Source organism: Pan paniscus, chromosome 10, assembly GCF_029289425.2.
Source record: "Pan paniscus chromosome 10, NHGRI_mPanPan1-v2.0_pri, whole genome shotgun sequence".
In the NCBI taxonomy this organism is placed as follows: domain Eukaryota; kingdom Metazoa; phylum Chordata; class Mammalia; order Primates; family Hominidae; genus Pan; species Pan paniscus.
The window spans coordinates 67,652,552-67,674,273 of NC_073259.2; the positions used below are offsets into that span (position 1 = coordinate 67,652,552).

Genomic DNA, 21,722 nt, shown 5'->3' on the forward strand with positions numbered 1-21,722 from the left:
TTGGAGCAGAAGCCAATTCCTGTCTAGATGCAGGCATGAAAAACAAGCAAAATGGCAGCAGCCGTGTCGGCAAAAGTAAACCCAGCTGTATTCTTAGGGACTAACTGCCTCATCAAGGCCTCGTGCCTGCATAAGTGAAGAATGGGAAAGAGACCTAAATAGGTGTACTATGCAATTCCTGATTGTTCTTCCTAAATGAAGCTTGGTGCAATCGATTTTGAAAAAGCTAAATGGCCTTAATAATAAGGGAAACACTTCCATAGTACTGTATTACGTGTTGAGCTCTGTCCTAAGCAGGTAACACACACGAACTCATTTACTTCTCAGTACAGCCCCTTAGAGGGTATCTATTATTAGGTCAAACCATATGAAACTGCCAACACTCAACCATTTTGACCTACAAAGGGCGATTGTGCATGGTTCAATCTGCATTTCACCTGCATTTTACAGATGAAGAAAGCCAGATGCAGAACATTTAAGTAACTTGCTAGTAAGTGACAAACCCTGATCTAGGCAATAGGGCTCCTGTTTCTGTGGTCGTGATTAACTGTGGAAATACCTGCCTCTCTACCACACTGAAATAAAATGATGGAAATGGTTTCTTCCAACCTAAAAATTCTATCCACGAATCTGTCTCCCAGTCTCCACACACCTATCTCTTCTTGACTTGCCTGTTTCTTTTGAAATGATATCACTGCTCACTCAGTCACTCAGCTGGAAATCTAAGAATGGATTTTGATTTCTTTATTTCTCTACCACCAGAATTCAAATCATATTTATTAAGTCTATCTCAGCAGAAGCTGCAGAATCATAGGACATGAGAGTGGAAAGGAACTTTAGAGATAATATAGTCGTTTATCTGATGTAGACATAGAGCACAATCAGGACAATAGTCTGAACTCCTGGGTTCTGGTCACTGCTCTTCTGCGTCTACTACAGTTGTCACAATGGACAAATGCTGTGGATAATACCTCTTTGCTTCTCCAGAACTTCGGGACCAACTGTAATGCTGTAACTCTCACATATGACAATAGCTTGACTCACTAAACACATACTCAGTGTCAATCACTCTTCTAACGGAAGAATGAATTAGCAGATCAACTCTATGGTGGTTACTATTATAAACCTCATTTAACAAATAGAAAACTAAGGCACAGAGAAATAAAGTGATTTGTCCACGGTCACACATCTTGTAGACTAGCTCTAGAGGCTATGTCCTCCATTCATCCTTCATCCTGTCCTATCCTTCAGTGGGCAAACCTCAGACTTTGAGAAGGGGTTCCCAGGTCTCCCCTCACTCTGGGCTGAGTTGAATGTCCTATCTGCCAAACTCTCACAGCCTCTATTCATTATCACATTTATGTAAGTGACTACTTAGTTGTCTATTTTCTCCACTGGATTGCAAATGCCTTCAGGGCAATGACTGTGTTTTACTCTTCTTAATATTCACAGAACTTAATACAATACTTGGTACAATAATCATTGAATAAATACTCGTTGAATGAATGCATGAAAGAATGAATGGCCACCTAGCTAATCTTTCTGCCTTCAATCTCTCCTTATTCCATGTCTTCCATCTTGATGAGAGTTGGGGGAACTAGTGAGACATTAAATGTGTGAGTATAATGAAGACAAGTGGGCCCTTCATTTGCCTTCCTTAATAATAAAAGATAAGCCTTTTGGTTATTTCTCCCCAAATGTTTGGTCAAGACCTTTTCACCTATTAATTTTTTTCACCAATAACCCTTATGTCTAGGATCCAAATTAATTTTAAATTGTATACTTTGATTTTTTAGAGTGATCTATTTCCAAGGGGATGCATTTATTTGTTTTATTTTACTTAATCTATTAGACCAGAAATTAGGTTCCTGCAAGCAGATTAAATGAGCATTTGACCTTAACACTGAACAGCCTAGGCTATTCACAGTCAAAATGGGCTGCAGAAGTCATTATAGTGAGATATGTTTCAAATGACTTGATCCTTAAATGTGTTCATTCTGAGGTATCCAGACTGCTACTGTGTGCCCGTGATTTAAAATGAAATGCAGAATTCTAATGATTAATGTTGAGTCAATTGAATATCCACATGGAAAAACATGTATTTTATTTCTCACATCACACAAAAAATTAATTTCAGATGGATAGTATAACTTTTAGTGTAAAAGGCAAAACAACACAATTTTTAGAAAAGAACATCTTGCTTCATGAGTAGGCAAAAAATACTATGAAGAACACCACTAATAAATTGAACTCTATTAAGATTAAGAATTTGTGTTCATTAAAAGATAAAAAAGAGCAAAAAGGCCAGGCATAGATTGGGAGAAGACATTGACAAAGCACATATCTAACAAAGGAATTGTATCCAGAATATATAACGTATACCCACAAATAACTATGAAAAAGATAGATAACCCAATAGACCAATGAGCAAAGACTTGGGGACATCACAAGAGAAGATATCCAAGTGGCCAATAAATATATAGAAAGGTGCTCAATCTTTTCACTCACCAGAGAAATACAAATAAAACTGCCATGCCTCACAACTACTCTCTCACCCAAATGGTGAAAATGAAAATGACAGAAAATAAGAAGTGTTGACAAGAATGTGGAACAAGGGAAATTCTTGACTACCACTGCTGGAAGTATTACTTGAACGATCACTTTGGAAAACGCTTTGGCAGATTTATTAAAGCTCTTTGTATAAAGCAATTTCACACCTAAGTATACCCCAAAGAAATGTGTACGTATGTTTAACAAAAGACATTCTCAAGAATGCTCATAGCAGCTCTAGTCCTAAGAAACTCACAATGGAAACTACTAAAGTCTTCATCAACAGAATGCATAAAGTATGGCATATTCACAGTATGGAGTACTACACAGCAATGTGAATGAATAATCTACAAATACACACAATAATTTGAAAGATCTCACAAACATAATATTGATTAAATAAGCCAGATGTAAAAAAAAGTATTACTATATAATTTCATTTATACAAACTCCAAAAACTGGTAAAGCTAATCTATGTTTGAACTTAGCTAATCTGTGACTTAGAAGTCAAGACAGTGGATAATCTGGGAGGCACTAGGTACTGACTGCCCAGGAGTATGAGGGGAGCTTATAGGATGCTGATAAATGTTTTTCTGCTTTTCTTTTTTAACTTGGAAGATAGAATCTGGGAGGTGTCTGTGTGTGTTAAATGCATTTGTGATATATTCACTTTTCCACACCGATGTTATACCTAAAAAATAATAAAGATCATGTGGAGAAGAAACTCTTGGTGAAGTCAGTAGTCATTACTTATGTTCACTATTAATCCATACCAAAAATATATGTACTTTTTTTAGTACACAGAAAGTGGTTTGCAGATAGTTTCATCTCATTTTCCATTGTGATAATAAGGAGTCGAGTAATAATTTCCTGGGTGTTATGGGTTGAATTATTTTATATGTTGAAGTCCTAAACCTCAGTACCTTAGAATGTGACCTTATTTGGAAATATGATCACTGCAAATACAATTAATTAAGATGAGGTCATACTGGAGTGGGGAGGGGTCCCTAATCCCACATGATGGATGTCTTTATAAAAAGACAGATACACGCATAGAAAGAAGAGGATGTGAGACACAAGGAGAAGACAGCCATCTATTAGCAAAGAGAGGTCTGGAACAGATCCTTCCCTCACAGCTCTCAGAAGCCAACCCCGCTGACACCTTGATCTCAGACATTTAGCCTCCAAAACTGTGAGACAATACACTTCTTTTTGTTAAGCCGCCCAGTTTGTGGTACTTTGTTACAGCAGCCCTAGCAAATGAATACATTGGGAAGACTGAAAGGTTAAGTAACTTGCCTTTGAATACAGCCATATAGCAGGAAGTTAAGTAACTTGCCTTTCGATACGCAGCCATATAGCAGGAAGTGAAGGTGATATCAAGGGTTCTTCTGCACCGGAAACACCCACCTCCCACAGTCTACCTCAATTAGCATCTCATACACTTGGCAAGGCTACTGTAGGGAATGGAGAGCCATGGAAGGTGTTATGCAGGGGAATGACATAATCCTTTCTCTGTTTTGGAACAATGTAATGCTCATGAATCACTGAAGATGAAATATAAAATCCTATGTACCCCAAACAGCTGTACAGTCTCTGTGAGGAATCTTCAGAAGGCATCTTTCCTGACCTGACAGTGGCCAGAGTATAGAGAACTTCAAGGAACTAAAATGGCCCACTTAATGGCTCCTAAAGCAGTCATTACCCCATGTTGTTCTGGTCATGAATTCTGTGAGAATCTGTTGAAAGCTAGAAATCCTCTCATCAGACAATGCCTGTACTCATCTAGTTCAGGAGAATAAGTAAGGACTTATAGGGCAGATGGTTGGTTTTTGATCTTGCCTCCAGAAATAAAGACAGATAGCTGAAGATAATGGGGTTTTTCCACTTATCTTAGAGGAAGTAAGCAACTAACTACTGATCCTATGCCAAGATTCAACGGTATCATTCTGGAAACTTCATAACTTCTTCACATTGGTTATTTTTGCTCTTCCCCTCTCACTTTCCCTACAAGGATTAGCACTTAAGTACTTAAAACACCAAGAGTTTGTGTCTATCTTTAGATACAGAAGGAAAGGAAAGCTAGAGGATGCAAGCTACGTCTCAGCCGGTTTGAGGAAAGAGAGGACCTGGTGACACAGTGAGTAAACGAGAGGAGAGACACACAAGCTAATAACCCCCAAGACTTGCGGTGGTGAATCAAGAACATTGTTTTCTGGGGAAGAATTTTCATGATCTTCCCTATGGAATTTTTCATAATTCATTTCAACTCTATTTCCCATCATACCCTCTTTTTTTTTTTTTTTTCGAGACAGAGTCTCACACACAGTGGCGCAATCTTGGCTCACTGTAAGCTCTGCCTCCTGGATTCACACCATTCTCCTGCCTCAGCCTCCCGAGTAGCTGGGACTACAGGCACCTGCCAATACGCCCAGCTAATTTTTTGTATTTTTCGTAGACATGGGGTTTCACCATGTTAGCCTGGATGGTCTTGATCTCCTGACCTCTTGATCCGCCCGCCTTGGCCTCCCAAAGTGCTAGGATTACAGGCGTGAGCCACCGTGCCCGGCCTCCCATCTTACTCTTATTGGTGTTAAGTGCTTGGTGCTATGGGAAGTCAAGTCATTGACTGGGGCTAGTTAGAAGAGGGAAGAAGGGAAAATAAAGATATATGAGCATTGTATATTTACACATTGGGTATCATTACTGAAAAATTGCACAAACTCCAAGTTGCAATCGGCCAAATATTGCTCAAAGAGTAGGGAGTACTAAAATTTGAGGGCTGGTACTATAACTTGTTTTGCATTCTATTTGCAAAGCTAAACACCCTGCCTGGCACACAGTAGGTACTCAGTAAATAGTACGAATGAATAAATGAATGAATGGAATGGAATTGTCATGGGATTTGCAGTCATAAGATGTGGATACTAGCCTTGATGCACCCACTAACTGGATGTGTGACAAGCCACTTTACGTCTTCAGGACTGGCTTTTATTTTCTTTAAGAGAATTGAACCAAATATAGGTACGGTACTTGAACATTCTACAATTTCCAGTGTGAATATACTTAGTTAAGACAAAGCTATTTGCACTCACTACTATGTACCGTAGACAAGATGGTGTGATATGTGCCAACATATAGTATGTCTAGGAGTTCAAGGAAGTCTAATTTGGGAAAAGTTTGCTCTGTCCTAAAAGAAACTGAGACCTAAATTTACCTAAGTGTCATCCTGTGATCAGCAATGCATTCAGTGGCACTTGCATAACCATTGCCTCCGGCAGGACTGCACCAAAATAGCAGAAGGAGAAGAAGGAAGAGGCAATGTCACACTTCTGCTAAGAAGAGAGTTATGGCAAGTACAAGTTGCTGAGAAAGAAGCAAACTGCTCATTTGGATGAAGGAAATTAATTCTTTCAAGCCATCAAAGATTCCTGCAGCTTTGAGAATAGTTTGGTAAGTGGATCTCAATCCCCAGAAAACTCTTTGGTAAAAGAACAAGTGCCCATCTTCTAGATCATGTGCTTAGCTTCAGGGCAGATATGTCCTGAAGGTCTTGTGTAAACAAAACACAAGTGAAATAATATTCAATTCAAAATGAGACAATAGTTACAGTGAAATAGAGAAATACAAAGTTGGTTTTTTTACTTATTATTATTTACTGACATCAAGTTGGTTTCATTAATATTTACTTAATATCTATCAGGAACAAATATTATTTTAAGTAAACAGTTTCTCTTAAGTTTTAGGCAAATTGCTCTATGATTTCACTAACTGAATACCGTCCATCTTTAAGATGCTAAAACTATGTTACTTCTATCCATACAACTTTCAGTATTAAATATCCTTTATTGAAAATAATAAGCAAAAATCTTTAATACATGCACAAACACTGACTTGTTACAGTTTCTTTTACTCAGTTTATCCATTTCTTCTGGGCAGATTCTTTTGGTTTCTTGACAATACTGTGCACTGGTGAATCTAACTCTGCTGGAAGTGCTTAAGTGGTTTCAAATATGTTGGGACCAGGACCAGACACATAACTTAATTGCCATCCTAATTTCCAAGGATCTTGCTTTCAAGGATACCTGGGATTTTTGCTCACTTCTGTGGAATGTGCCCTCTCAATGACCTGTGATAAATAGTGCACGATTTTTAAAAAATGATCTAAAATGTAGGGTGTTTTTATAACTATTTCTCATTTCTTGGCTCAGGAAATATTATTCTTGCCTCCTATGGTCATCCTGTTATTCATCAGCAGATGCTACTGATCCAACAGCTTCCCAGCTAAGATGGAAGGATGAGTAAGTGGTTGGAGAAGCCATATTTTTGTCTTTTCTACACAAATTCACAGGGAGGAGTGTTTGCTTTCTCTTCCTCCCTTCAGGTGTGGGCTTCAATGTTTTGGGGCTGTCTCTGGAGAAGCCTGGGAAGTTAAAATGCCTTAAAAGCAAGATGTCCAAAAGCCATAGGGGATACATATTATCAACTGCAGGTTGAAAAATACTTTTGCAAACCTGCAGCAGTTAAGGATACAAAATGATCTAGGACTTTGAAATAATACAGCTAAATCAACAAGCAAATGTTATTCTTAGTGTCTGGCAATTATAGTAAGGTTTTTTTTTCATTGTTTAACCACATTGTTTAATCAATTTTCATTGTTTAATTGCATTGTTTAATCACATTGATATTTTAATACTGGTGTTGATTAAAGTGGGAAAATGTCTATTGAATGAAGGTGTCACCTGAAACCAGTCCTCTTTATAAAGTTAGATATCTCACAGAAATCTTCCAATCAATATGGCTGGCAATGAGACCCATAATCCAAACTCTGTGATCACACAGCACACCCTCGTCTGAAAATATTTTATGACAGCAGTAACAGAGCCAAGCACCAGGTCTCGAAGGTCTTATTTTCTGACTCTACGTTCCATGGAAATACCTGGACTAGCTATTCCAAAATCTCCCCCTATGCTGTGGCAGCTACTTATGAAACCCCTGGGGATCCTCACGCCAAAGATTCTGATTCAGTAGGTTTAAGGTGGGGACAGAGAAATTTGTATTTCTGTCACCCAAAATTGAGGCTGTCACCCCTAAACTACCACTCTTCATATAAAAGTGTGCATTAATAATAAAAAAAGATTGGCTTCATTATTGAAATAAAAATCAGAGGTGACTACTCATAGGAAATCCAATCTGCTCAGAGGTAATAAAATAAAACAGTTAAGTTATATTAGATTTAATTTCCCCCTTACCTCTGGACGCCGTAGTTTTATTTATCTGAGTGCCTATCCTGTATACATGAGTTCAAATGTTTGAATAAAATTTACAAGTGATCACCTTTGCGACTGTCTTCTGCTCTTTACATGGGCATGTAGCGTTAGCAACACTAGCCATCAACAAAAACTGGCATTGTCACGACTCCAATGCCAAAAATAGTTTGTTTCATTTTTAAAATTAATATTATTTTAAATTTACAAGTTATAATTTCATACATTCAGAGGATACAGTAGCCATCACTTATCTTTTTTTTGGTGAGACATTCGAAATTTACTTAGTTATTTTTAAATGTACATTATCATTGACTATAGTCATTCCGCTGTGCAGTAGATCTCAAAACGTATGCCTCCTGCCTAACTGAAAATTTGAACCCTTTGACCAGCAACTTCCCCCCACCTCCCCACACCCTGCACCCCTACCACCTTTTGCCTTCAACCTCTAGTAACCACCATTCTTCTCTCTACTTTTATTTATGAGTTCAACACGTTTAGATTCCACCTAAAAATGAGATGATGCAGTATTTCTCTTTCTGTGCCTGAATGCCAATAATGTTTGAGGACCTACTAGGAAGTCAATTTAACTATTTTATTTCTATCCCCTCATAAATTAAACAAATGAAAAACAAAACAATTAAGATTACCTATGGCAGGTGAGTTTCATAGCCTTAGAGCAGGGGTCAACAAACATTTTCTGTAAAGGACCACAAGGTAAATATATTAGGATTTAAAGGTCATAATAATTGATTGGTTAGGGCACTAAAGCAGTCATAGCCAATAGGGATGACTAGACGAATGATACAAGCTGTTTTCTGATAAAACTTTATTTATAGACACTGAAGGTTAAATTTCATATAGGTTAAATTTCCTATAATTTTTCCCATGTCACAGAATATTATTCTTTTGATTTTTTCAAAGTTTTAAAAATATAAGAACCATTCTTAGTTCAAATAATAAACAAAAAGGCAGGGGCCAGATTTCAGCCTTGGGCCAAAGCTGCTGACCCCTGGGCTGGAACACAGAGCTGATGAAGCCAAGGAAGAATTCTACAGCTGTGTGAACCTGTTTCTTCCATTATGCTCTGCTGCACTGTTCTTTGGCCATAAGTTGCATTTCTGCTTCCAGCCTACCACCATGCAAATGCATGGGGATCCAGGAAGTGGATATATGAGACTCAAAAACCAATGTTCCTACAGATGCCCTATGTAGTCACACTGTATTGCCCTGCAGGGGATGGCTTACAAAGATCAGATAAGGCCCAGGCCTACCACGGGACCTAAGAGGCCCTGGGGAGTCTTCCCCATTGTTTATGCCTCAGCACATGTATTAAACATAGACTTCACAAAATGCATCTTGATGAGGTCCTGCAGAACCTTGCCAAAGAAGTAGAAATGAAAAACAAACAACAATTTTGCTTTTAATCAGACTGCAGATCCTGTTTCTGAATATCATCCACAGAGCAGGGTTGTTTTCATCATCAACTTAATGCCTATTAACAGAGTCAATTCCAGTCTCCCGCTTTCCACCAACTAAGTAGGATTAAAGAGACGAGAGAAGCTTATGGTTAATAGAGAACTGTAGATGTTAAAAGGTTTAATCTATTAATATAGGACAGCATTTCCCAAAGCGTGTTATGCTGAATGCTGGCTCTCTTAGATGTTCTGCTGGAAAAGCATTTCAACGTCAAGTTTAGGAAATGTAGCATAAAAGATCTCTCTTTTCTTGATGATTATTAACATGCATTAGGACATTAAAGGCTCTGAGGATTCCTGCAATAAAACTGGTTAAGTAGGGGCCCGGTGCGGTGGCTCACGCCTGTAATCCCAGCACTTTGAGGCAGGCGGATCACAAGGTCAGGAGATCGAGACCATCCTGGCTAACACGGTGAAACCCCGTCTCTACTAAAAATACAAAAATTAGCCAGGCTTGGTGGTGGGCGCCTGTAGTCCCAGCTACTCAGGAGGCTGAGGCAGGAGGATGGCATGAACCTGGGAGGCGGAGCTTGCAGTGAGCTGAGATCACACCACTGCACTCCAGCCTGGGCAAGAGAGAGAGACTCTGTCTCAAAAACAAAACAAAACAAAACAAACAAACAAAAACAAAAACAAAACCACAACTGGTTAAGTAGGTTAAATCAAGTGTTTCTCAAAGTCATATCATCAGGGAAGCTTTTCTTCCTTTACTTAACTGTTAATATCCCAAGAAAATAATAATTCATAGACTGCAGTTTAGGAAAAACTGCTATAGACAAGGAAGAGGAATGACAGGGTTTTAAGCAGGGGAGTAAATTATGTTTTGGAATAATTATTTTGGAGAGGATCAGATCTTTCTTCCCTAATTTTTCTCATTTTAGGAAATTACACCATATTCCATCTATGTGCTCAAGTCAGAAAGACAGGAGCTATATCTGTCATGCTGATAACTTTTTAAAAAATTATAAAATGCAAGCATGATTTTAAAAATCATTCAAACAGTAGAGAGGATAGTATGAAAAGCAAAAATCTCCTCCCTCCTTTCTCTCACCCCTATCCCAGCAGCCAGTATACTTTTCCAGAGGTAATAACCAGGGCGATCAGTTTTTGTTTTATTTTTCAGTTCTTCTTACGGCATCTCTAAATCATATGCATCTGAGCCTACTGTTTTGGATTATAAGCATTTAGCAGTATCTATTAAATGAATTCATTCCCACTCTTCTTTCTGCCTCTCCCACCTACCATATCCAATCTATCACCAAGACATGTCAATCCAACTCTCAAAACACACCTCAAGTCTGTGCACTTCTCTCCCTCCTCCCTGACTGTACTCTCACCTGCACTCTGTCCTCCCTGGTCTTCCTACCTCCAATCCTTTATCCCTCCAGTTCACTCTCCTTATTGTCTACATAAAGAGTTCCTCAAAATAGAAATTAGAACAGTCTCTGGCTTAAAAGTCTTCAATGGCAACCCACTCAAATTAAATTCAAGATCTTTATCAACACCTGTGAATTTGGGCATGACCAGCCACCTGCTCCCCTCTCCAACTGGTGTCCTGCCTCTCAGCAGCGCCCTCACCTAAGTGCAGTCACAAGGCCTGCCTTCTCTCTGTCCCTTGAATGCTGCAAGCGTTTTCTCTTAAGACCTTCCCATTTGCAATTTCCTGTGCCCAGATTGCTTTTTCTCTTTGTTGATTTTTTTTTTAAGTCAAGTTAACCCCTATGATTCTTTCCAATAGCAATTGAAATCTTTCTTTGTCAAAGAGCAAGCCTTCTCAGAACACCAAAACGGAGTCAGTGCCCCTGATTTTTTTCTTACAGCATTCTGTTCTTCTCCACGCTACTTCCCACAATGTATTCCTACATGTTTATTTTGTAAATGTCTGTAGGTTCCAAAAAAATAGGGAACACGTCTGCTTTGTTCAACACCAAATGTGGAAAAGCTGGCACAGTGTCTGGTCACAGAATGGGCTTAATTATTTATTACATGAATGAAGCTAGCTAGAGGGAATTTCTGTTACAGACTTATCTCCAGCCTTTTCCTTACATAAAACTTCAGCTGCATCCAGATATTCCTTTTCTGCACACTTCCCACCCCAAAGTGCCACTGTGGTCCCTGGGCACCCAAAAGTCTTGTTTGTTCATCTCTGTTGCAGAACTTTAAGGGCTATCTCTAAGGGCCTTTCCTCTTATGCTTCCCTCAGCATTTCAGCTTATTTTATTCTCTTCTTGGGAATTAATTGCACTTATTTTCTGCACCACTCATTTGGTGCCAAATCTTCTATTGCCTTGTAACTACTTATTTGCTATTTTAAATTAATACCTTATATTGACATATTTGTCTTACTAATGATGTCATAAGTTTTGAATACAGGAACTGTTACTTTGTATCCTAAAGTACACTGCATGCCCCTGCACAGAGTAATTGCATGAAGAACGAATCTCCATTCATCCCTTCTAGTGCCATTAGAAGACCTTAATAAAGGAGTTTGATCAATTCCCTTTCACACTATTTTATTCCTCAGTGGTTCTGAGTGTATTGCCATCATGCTAACAAGGACAGCTGGAATAAAGATAAGTTTTGAGGTCAGAGAGTAGTTAAGGGAGGAGTCTGGGGACAGAGGACTTGCCTGTTTTTTCAGTTCCTCTTTAAGAGGCACCAGAGTTACAAAAGGTCACTAGGTGTATTTGGCAAGAGACTAGGTGTACTTTAAATTGATTTGGCATTTCCTAGGATATTTTAAAGGATGACTTGATCAAACTTTTGAACTTACAGATTTTTTAAATTAAATGAAACAAAAAGGATTACCCCCTCAAAAAATTTCAGTCATTGGCTCATTTTCTCACGGTTCGATGTTTGGATTAATTAGACCCAAACATTAATTTAATTCAATAACTACCTTTGGGATCCAAGAAGTTATTCTGCACCTTTAGTTGAAAATTCTAATTTTGTCCAAATAATGATATTTCAGGAGTATTTAACACACTGAATACTTGCCTACTTTTTGTTTTATTTTCCACCAAACTATAAGGGTCAGAAAGGTTCTACAGTCTTTTTAGTGTGCTCAATCAACCTTCCTCAAGCTACTTCTGAAAAATGGAGGGCAAAGTTTAACCCTTCAACAACAGCATATTTTTTAGAAAAGAATTATTCAAAGCAAGTAGACATTTTTTACAATTATAACCTCTTTTTACTTAGAGATAATACAACCTTGAAAATAAAGAAAGTAGAAGGTGTCATCTGTTGTCTTTATTTTGTCAATGAGGAAACTGAAATGTAGGAAGACTGAATGACATGTCCAAGAGCACCTAAGTGAGCAGCAGATAAATTTCAGGTTTGTACTGGAGAACTCACCATAAATGTGGGATTGCTGTTAAAACACTGTTATTTGGTTAGTTTTAGACCAAGTTTGTCAGCCTGGTGTCAGGATATAATTTGTAGGACCCAGTTCAAAATGAAGATCCAGAGCCTCTTTGAAAATTATTAAGCCAGCAGACGGTGATAGCAGAACATTACCAAATGCAGGGCCCTTCCAAGTGCAAGGCCCTGTGCGGTTGCAGTTTTGCATTTCCATGAAGCTGGCCCTGCCTGGAGCCTCTAGACATCTAGAATGTAGGAGGCTGGGCATCAAGGAGGCCATGAACTCCTGAAATTGTAGGTGGAATTTTGTGTTAATATGTATGTATTTGTCTTTCATATTCCACAGCTTTCATCAGATTCTCAAATTGGTCTGTTACCCTCTTCAAAGGTAATACATGTTCCAACAGAGCCTACAATGTCAGAATATATTGGTAGGGACAAGCATGCTGGTGGTCACTGTGCATGATCCTTCACAAGGCTATATTTGTGAATAAGTAAGTTTTCATGAGTGCATGGGAATTAATGCAAAATCAAGGAATTCTTAACACTGATGAGATGTTGCCAGAAACAAATGCACTCAAGAATGCTTCTTCCTCAGGAGATAGGAAAGCAGATGGTGAGATGGTCAAGATGATCATATGCTTTATAAACCCCAAAGTGATACCCTAATATAAGCCATTTTATTTATTTTCAACCTCTCCCTCTTCCTCTGTAATTGGATGTCACATTTTAGCTTCCTTTAAGGAAAGCATATTTTCATTTACTTTAATTTCTCTAATAGCTGTATGATTTACCAACTCATGGTGATTTACATCTCTTTTATAGATAATTATAGCCCAATGTTAGAAATAGGAGTAAGTGAGGAATTTGTTAATACAGCAGGGGCAGAAGCAGCCCTCAGAATTAGGAAAAGAGTACTGTAAAGACGTGGATCCTGAGAAATACTACCGATGAAATATTGACACACGCGTCGGCCTGGTAAAAACCTCATGCCCATCTCCTAGAAGTCTCACACACAAATATCCCTTCTGCGGAAATGCCTGCTCTTGCAGTTTAGGTGGCTGCCTTAAGTTTTTATTTAGTCCCTTGCGCCCCTTTCTAAATTTTGGACTAACTACACCTGTCAGTCAAATCTCCAGCTCTTATAAATGGGAATATACAGAGATGGGTAATTGAAACCACGGGGTAATTCTCAAATTTCCATTTGCCCAGTGTCAAATTTCTCTCGACCTAGCAAACAGAAAAGCACGATCTACCTGAATTCCCTGGTCACTTTTCTGACCCTACTCTGTCCTTGCTCATCACATAATGGGGGCACTTTACGTGATTCAACGAGTGGCCAAACTCTTGCAGATCCAGCGATAACCTTGGTTGCTCACACCACATAACTCAACCGCGGAAGAAATGGTGCCACCGCTGGCAGGTGAGACGCCTTCCTCTGGTTTGTAGGATAAGATTGGGCATGAATTGTTTTAATAGACTGAGACTGCCCCGCGGGTAATTCTACTTGCTAGGAGTGTTGAGCAGCCTTCCTGCAAGCCATCTACTCCAGTTGGAGTCTTCTGGCACCTGCTCCCCTGCACACCCCCAGGATGCCCAGGCCGCAGGAAGATGTCTAAAACTTCCTACAGGGGCAAAGCCCGCCCTGGCCTCACCAGTCGCCCCAGCGCGCGTCAGCCACGACCCCGGCGAGGCCCAGGTGGGAGGGTAGGGACGTGCGCAGCCTGGGGTGGGGCTGGGGGCTGGCGAGGACCTGCTCCGGGGACCAGGACTGGGCGCCCTGGCGGTCCCAGGCACCGGGAGGGGACCTAGGACGGCTGCCGTTTCACACGTGGCGCCAGCACTTTCGCGCTCTCTCCAGGAATAGCCCCAAGGGCCCAGGAGGCCTGGGTGGGACTCGGCCCCGCGCCTCTCTTCCTGGGTCCCCAGTCCCCAAGGCGCGGCCCCCCACATTAACCTTGCTGGGTCCTTCCCGGCTTTCTGCCCTTTGCAACCCCCGCGCGCCCCACCTTGGCGGGCTCCGCCGACGCCAACCGCGCGTAAACGGCCGGTGACGATTGGGGTGCAGCCGGGGGCAGCTTCAGGGGGCAGAGCCTCCGCAAATGCTTCTCTCCTCCCACCCGGCCTCACACCCACCCTCCTCGAGGTCCCGCCGGGAACCGCCCCGCCCTGCGAACCCACCGAGCCCTCCCTCCTGGGCCACCCCCAGTCCGGTCTCTGCCTTTGGAGCGCGTGAGCTCTGCGAGCGCCAGGGCTGGGGACCCTGGAATACCTGTTCCTCCAGCACGAGGATGGGGTCCAACTAGTGGTCCTCGAAATCCTGCTCCTTCCCCGAGGCTACGGGAAGCGCTCCAGCCACAAGGAAACGGCTCCAGTCTTTCGGCTCCCAAACGTGACACTCTATATATCCGGCTCGGAGACTGGGTGTGGGGCGGGAGGAAACCACCCTCCCTCCGACCTTCCCCGGCTCCGCCGCTGCCTCGGCACTGGGCGCGAAACCGGCGGCAGCCTCAGCCCGGGGCGGGAGGAGGGTGAGGGGCCAGCGAAGGCCCTACAGGTCGCGGGGGCGACAGCATCGTGGGCAGGGCGGCCGCGCGCGCAGGCCCGCCCCGCGCTTCCATTCGTTCAGCACCAGCGGATCCACTGGCTATGACTCCCGCATTTGTGTGGTTTGGGGGAGGGGAGTTGGTTTTGGTTTCGGTGGGTTTGGTTTGTTTGTTTGTTTGGGGCTTTTGTTTTGTTTTGGGTTTTGGGGTTGGTTTTTTTCTCCATTTTTTAATCAGTGGGCGAGGGGACAAGGAAGCTAGAAAGGCGCCCCTCTCTGGTGTGGGAAAGGAGAACTCCCACACCGTGAAAGGTGGCGGGGTAGGGGGTGGAGGGAGAGACCGAGACAGGAGAGAGATTCGAAGGTTCTAGTCTGAACTGAACGCTTGGGGGACATACCTTTCCCCACCCACCCTAGCAGAAAAGGCAGCCAAAAATCCCAGTTTACTCAGCTTGACTACACTGCACATCCCGTGGGAGGGATGCTCTTGTATCTGCTAAAGACTGCGGAGGCGCCCTGCAGTGACCCACGAACGCAGTGGCTTTTTAAAACCCAAGGGCGTGAGGGTGGAGGGTGATGCGAGGACTTCAGGTGAGGCTTCCTCACACTCGGGGTTTGAAGGGCAGAAATCCGGCTCTGCCTGCCTATGGTGGGGTGGGGGGGGGGGTAGGAGACTAGAAAGGATCAGAGATGGGGGCCGCAGAAACAGCAGCGAGCCAGCTGTGCTCAGCAGCACTTCTCCGGACTTAAAAGAAAAAAAGATGTTTCATTTCTTAGCCTGGTAGCTTTTTTGGGATTTGGTCATTGTTAAATTTTAAACGGAAAAACAAGCTGCCAGGGAAGCCTTGTAGAGGGATGGACAGGCACGTGAGTGGAGCCCTTGGCCTCAACCAGGAAGTGCTGAAAAACGGCCAACGCCCATCCTAATTCCCTGGACAATGTAGGAGGTAAATTTCCAAATAAATATGGTGTGTTAAGAAAAATAGAAAAGAAATATTGTCCTATAAGCTGTTCTGATTCTCCTCATTATAACAATCCACATGCAATTAAAGAAATAAAATTTGACTTTTGAAAGTTAGAATTAAGGAGTGATTTCATGAAATTAAAATAATAACACCCGTCTTGAATTCTCTACTACTGGGCTCTTTAATGAAATGTGTTAAGCTAAGTGTAGCCTAAAGGCACTGACTAATTTCCTCTGGTGACCGCCTGAATGCAAGAGACAGAAAAAAAGTTACAACCAAATTTATAGTATTTTTCGTTACCCCTCCCCTCCTCAAGAATAAATTTGAATGTATCTTCAAAATGTGTGTGACAGCACTTCAAATGATAATGTCAAATGCTGGTGAAAACGTATAGAAATCACTTAACAGATAGCAGATGGAAGGTAAATTGTAATCACGCTTTTGTTGGAAAGCAATTTAGCAACACATTCCCAAGGTGTTCAGTAACGAAATTTTTTCTTGTTCTGGACCTAGATTCCCATGTCTTACAATGTATTCAAAGGAGATAATCCATAAAAGAGAAATGCCGCATGTACATAGTTGCATATTTATTACCGAGTTGTTTATAAAGTAGGAAATTAAAAGCATACTTTCAGTGGAATGTTCATAGATAAAATACAACATTAATTATAAATTACAAAACCACAATTTGATTATCACCATTTAAAATGCTATTCATATATGTAGAATGTATTAGTTTGCTAAGGCTGTCATAAGGATGCACATAAACTGGGTGGATTAAACTATAGAAATGTATTATTTCACAATTCTGGAGGCTAGAAGACCAAGATCAAGATGTCTGCAGGGTTGGTTCCTTATGAGGGCTTTGAGAGAGAATTTTCCATGATGCTTACCTACTTCCAGTGGTTTCTTGTTGGCTTGTAGACACATGACCCCTGTCTCCTATAATCTTCATATGGCATTCTCCCTATGTTCATGTCTGTGTCAAAATTTCCCCTTTATAAAGATACCAGTCATATATGATTTAGAGCTCACCTTAATGGCCTCATTTTAACTTTACTAATTAAATTTGCAACAACCCTATTTCCCAATAAGGTCACATTCTAGAGTACTGGGAGTTAGGACTTCAATATGTGAAACTGGCAGGGGCGGAGAAGAACGCAGTTCCACCCATAACAGATAATAACAAAAAGAAGCAATGTAGTGGGTTGAATAGTGGCCCCAAAAGATATGTCCTGAGGCAAATCCCCAGAATCTGTGAATGTGACCTTATTTGAAAAAAAGACTCTATATTTAACTAAGTTAAATATGTTGAGATGAGATCATCCTGGGTTATCCAGATGAGTCCTAAACCCAATGGCAAATATACTCACATGATAAAAACAGAGGGAGATTTGAGATACACATACACTGGAGAAGGTGATGTGAATATAAGGCGGAGACAAACTGGAGCCACGTGGAAGCCAGAGAAGCCAAGAAATGCCAACAGCCACTAGCAGCTGGAAGGGGCAAAGAAGGATTCTCCCCTGGAACCCCTACAGGGAGCATGGCCTCAATCTTAATTTCAGTTTGCTAACCTCCAAAATCATGAGAGAATAAATTTCTGTGTTTTAAGCCACCCAATTGATGTTAACTTTGAAAGGAGTTAGCCAGCTTGCTTTAGGCAGACAGTAAGGAAGGGTCCCCAGAGAACCTCCAACCCATGTTTTGTGCAGATAAGGGAACTTGCATAGAGGACTTATCTAAACATGCCTTCAGAGGACTAAGGACCCACATGCACACTGGAAGAATGGGGTGGAGCTGCCAGGAATTTGTGCCTTATACAAATAGGGAACTCAGCCTTATCAGCTTGTATGTAAAACCCCTTGTATTCAACTGTAAAGGGGGCAACTAGGAACCTGCTTTCAGGACCCCCTCTTTGCTTAGAGCTTTCCTTTTACTTAATAAATTCTACACCACTCACTCTTTGAGTGTCTGCATGCCTAATTTTTCCTAGTTATGAGACAAGAACACAGATCTAGCTGAGCTAAGGACAAAAAAATCCTGCATCAGTTTGGGTGCTCGCCTGGGATACCTGGAGGAAGAGTAAACAAAGACTGTCCCAAACCTTTCTCTTTCCTTTCTGTGCCTTCTTGTCCTCAGACTTTTTCTGAAGGCAGATGCAGCACGGAAACTCTGGTGAGCCAATTAAGAATGAATGGCACAGCTACAGAGGACAGGATGCTGGAGAGGAACCCAACACCGCCCCTCCATCATTCTTGGGGGTTGGGAATGTCGGCCTCGTTCCAATCCAATCTTTTCTATGGCATTTTCCTTCTTTTTGGGGAGATTGTCACGGTGCCTATCTCTTCTTTTATAATGTTAAGGGTATTATTACACGCTGCACAGATATTACTAGGTAGAGTGAGCCTTTGGCCCAGTCATCAGATATGCAATTCAGAACAATGTGATTTCTGTTCGTTCTTACAGGCATTCCACACCCCACCTCAATGGTTAGGGGTATACACATGGGACACACAGGCAAGCAATGACTCCCTGACCACCCCCCCATGCCCCCTGCTGGGGCACATGGCCAAGTTGGCCACATGCGCATGCTCTGTCCAATGGCCAGGCAGGGCAGGAATGAGCCTTGGGTCCCAAGGCAGTCTCGGAGGCCAAAGTCCCCACGCAGCTGGCTGGACAGCTGGCCAGCGTTTCCCATTCACTGCCCCCTCCCGCCACATGAAGTCTTACTCCCCTGGCTGAGCCAAGAAGAGGGTTCAACAATTAAGAGTTTTTCTCCCTGTTAGAAGAACCCATTTGCATAAAGCAAGAGGTTTTTTTCTTCCTTTTTTTTCCCCTGCCCCAAACCATCCTCCCCACCCTACACTTAAGCTATTTTATTTTCCCCCTTTTCTCCACCATGTCAGGAGTTAGGTTTCTTTTCCTTTCGGACGACCTCTTATTAGGCCCAGACCCCTAAACACAAGACACTCTTTTCTCTCCCTTGTTTGAGGAGGACCCAGCTCCACAGCTTTTCCTTAGCATGATGAATTCCTGCCCATTAGGCCCCCTTTCATTTCATGGATGGAGGTCATGCTAGTATCCATGGCATAAATGAGGTCTAGGGAACTCAAAGCTTACTAAAAACAGGGAGGAGGCAGCACATGGCTAAATGCAGGTAATTATCACCACCTAGGCCTCCCTGTTAATATGGGGGGAAAAGCAGCATTGGCACCCTTGGGCAGCACCCTGTTGAGGTTACTGGGACTTGGGGATATGAAGATGGAAGAAGGAAGGGGGGCCTCTTCTCTCTCTCCCTCACATACCCTGGATATTTCGCAGAAAGAAAAAAGAACTAGGGACGCCTTGTTCCCCTCTTCCTAGATGGGTAACCAATAGTTTTCAATCTGTCAGAAGTCTTGAATACCTCCCAAATCACTGGGACTCCTCTGGAAAAAAAAAAAAAAAGAGATAACTTCTTCTTTTTTCTTTTTCCTCCTCTGTCCTCTCTTCACAGATGGGTAATTGTGTCCCTGTAACACAGGACACTCTCCTCGGATGCTTCCCCCAAACTGGGAAAAATTAGTTTCCTCAAACCTTAAACTGCTTGGCTTAAAATTGATCTTGGAGGAGGGGAACCCAGAAGGCTGACATGCTGGCAAAAAGTAAAAGTTCTTACCAGTCAGACTTTTGGCCTGTCTCTCCCTGTGCAAACTGGTAACATAAATGGTAAAGGTCACTGTTTACATCCTCTGTAACATTTTGATTAACGGAAAAAAGGATTTATGAGGCCAGTCTCGGGCTATAGCCAATCTGGTGAGCGTTGTGTGTGTCTTTCTGTATGGTTTTGTCACATGGAGGAATGCCTTAGGATAGAATGCAGGCCTAGGACCCCAAAAAGCCCGCTGTTCAAGCCAGCCCAGCAAACTGGTCAGTAACGAGCTTTGGTGCAGGTCTCCATCTTGTTTTACATCCTTGGGAGCTTGATCTTGTAACCACATGGTAGTACTTTCTTTTGGCCTTTGCCATTTTACAATGGCAGCATGGGTTCAATCCTGGCTTAGGGGATGGATACTTTCTGGTTAATATCTGTGTTACTTTGGCCATTTGCTGATTCTTTTTCTCTCCGTGAACAACTTCTGGCTTCCTTTGTTGAATCATTCTTTCTCTCAGCTACCTTTAAAGATTCTAGATTTTGTAGAAACTGCTTACCACCTCTTTGAAAATACTTTGTACACTCACGGTCAAGTCATAACCTTAATTGAGGCTTGTTATTTTCACCTGTTTCACTTTTGGTAAAGTTCAAAAGCTAGAAATATTGGCTACTTGGCATGGCTAAAGTTGGGTACTAAGGAATTTAAGAGGATTTTCTTAAAGGATGCTCAGCTTAATTGAAAGTGGATATCAAAGTTATAGGTATATTTTAAAGGCCTTTTTGTTTTTCTCTTCCTGGATCTTGTTTTTCTGGAAAAAGGTGTTTTTCTGTCAACTGAATTATTTTTCCCCATTTTGTCTTGCCACTCTTTATGCATGCAGGAGAGGCCCTAAGGTAACTTCTGAGGGCATGGGACTTGGCGGTAAAAACAGAGAAGGTGCTGTGGACCCCATTTTCGGAAGAAAACTGTTTTCCTCACAGAATCCCAGGAATTGAAAGCTGATGGATACCTCTCAAAATCTGTTTTTGTCTTCTGGCTATGCCTGTTTATTAGGCTGTAGAAACTGTATGCTCTCCTAGCCGTGCTTTTGAAAGCCTCCACCCTGAGGCCAATAATCCAATTACGAGATTGGCAAATGAAAAATCTTACAATTACTGTATCTTCTTCTATCTGTCTGTATAGTTATATATGTGTTATGCATGTGATATTTATAAAAAAGAGCTCTAATTGATTAGCCTAAAGAAAAATAAGTGCTTAGACCAAATATTTTGAAGGAAAAATAAAAGCTGTAATGCCTTTTAGTTCACGTGACTTTGATCTTTGAGAAATAAAAACAATTTTAAAGATAATTGGTAAAATACAAATGTCTTCAGAATGTAAACAAGTGGTCTAAATTATGTGGGTTAGATACTAGGTTTGTGAAATGTTTTAAGGTTATAAACTACTTCTTTGTTATTTGAGAACTTTTTGACCTGCCTGCTTTACAATTTGGTAAGGCTGAGGACATATGGAATTAACCACACCCTTAACTATACTGGAAAGAGTCAGATCTTATCTGTGCCTACTACATAATTTAAATAACCAAGTTTTACACTAAAATTAAAAATTGCTAAGAGTTGCTGTTATAACATGTAATTGAGACTACTGAGAATAGACTTACATGCAATGTGTGTAAAGAAAGTAAAATATGTTTTTAGTAAAAGATAAGACAAGGGAATGTAAATTTTTGCCTAGGGTTAAAGGATTGTTTTGAATTAGACAAGATAAAACTGAAGGTTTAAACAAGTGGAGAAAGGTTTATAAAAATAATCTTATAAAAGAAGCTCTATGTGTAACATATTGACTAACTTCAAAAGGGTATTATTTGGTTTTTCTGTAAATTAAGCATTGAAATAAAAGCACAACAAGGTTTTCTTGAG

General features: G+C 41.2%; 1 protein-coding gene across 2 annotated transcripts in view; it reads right to left on the reverse strand.

The window, feature by feature from the left end:
- FAR2 (fatty acyl-CoA reductase 2) overlaps positions 1 to 16,158 on the reverse strand; it is a 189,844-nt gene extending 173,686 nt beyond the window's left edge. Inside the window, exon 1 of one of the 2 annotated variants that reach the window (XM_003828833.5) lies at positions 14,928 to 16,158. The gene's annotated coding sequence lies outside the window, so the exon portion shown is untranslated. The remainder of the gene's footprint in view (positions 1 to 14,927) is intronic. The other variant, XM_034936107.3, reaches the window with a different exon arrangement.
- Positions 16,159 to 21,722: the final 5,564 nt, after the last annotated feature.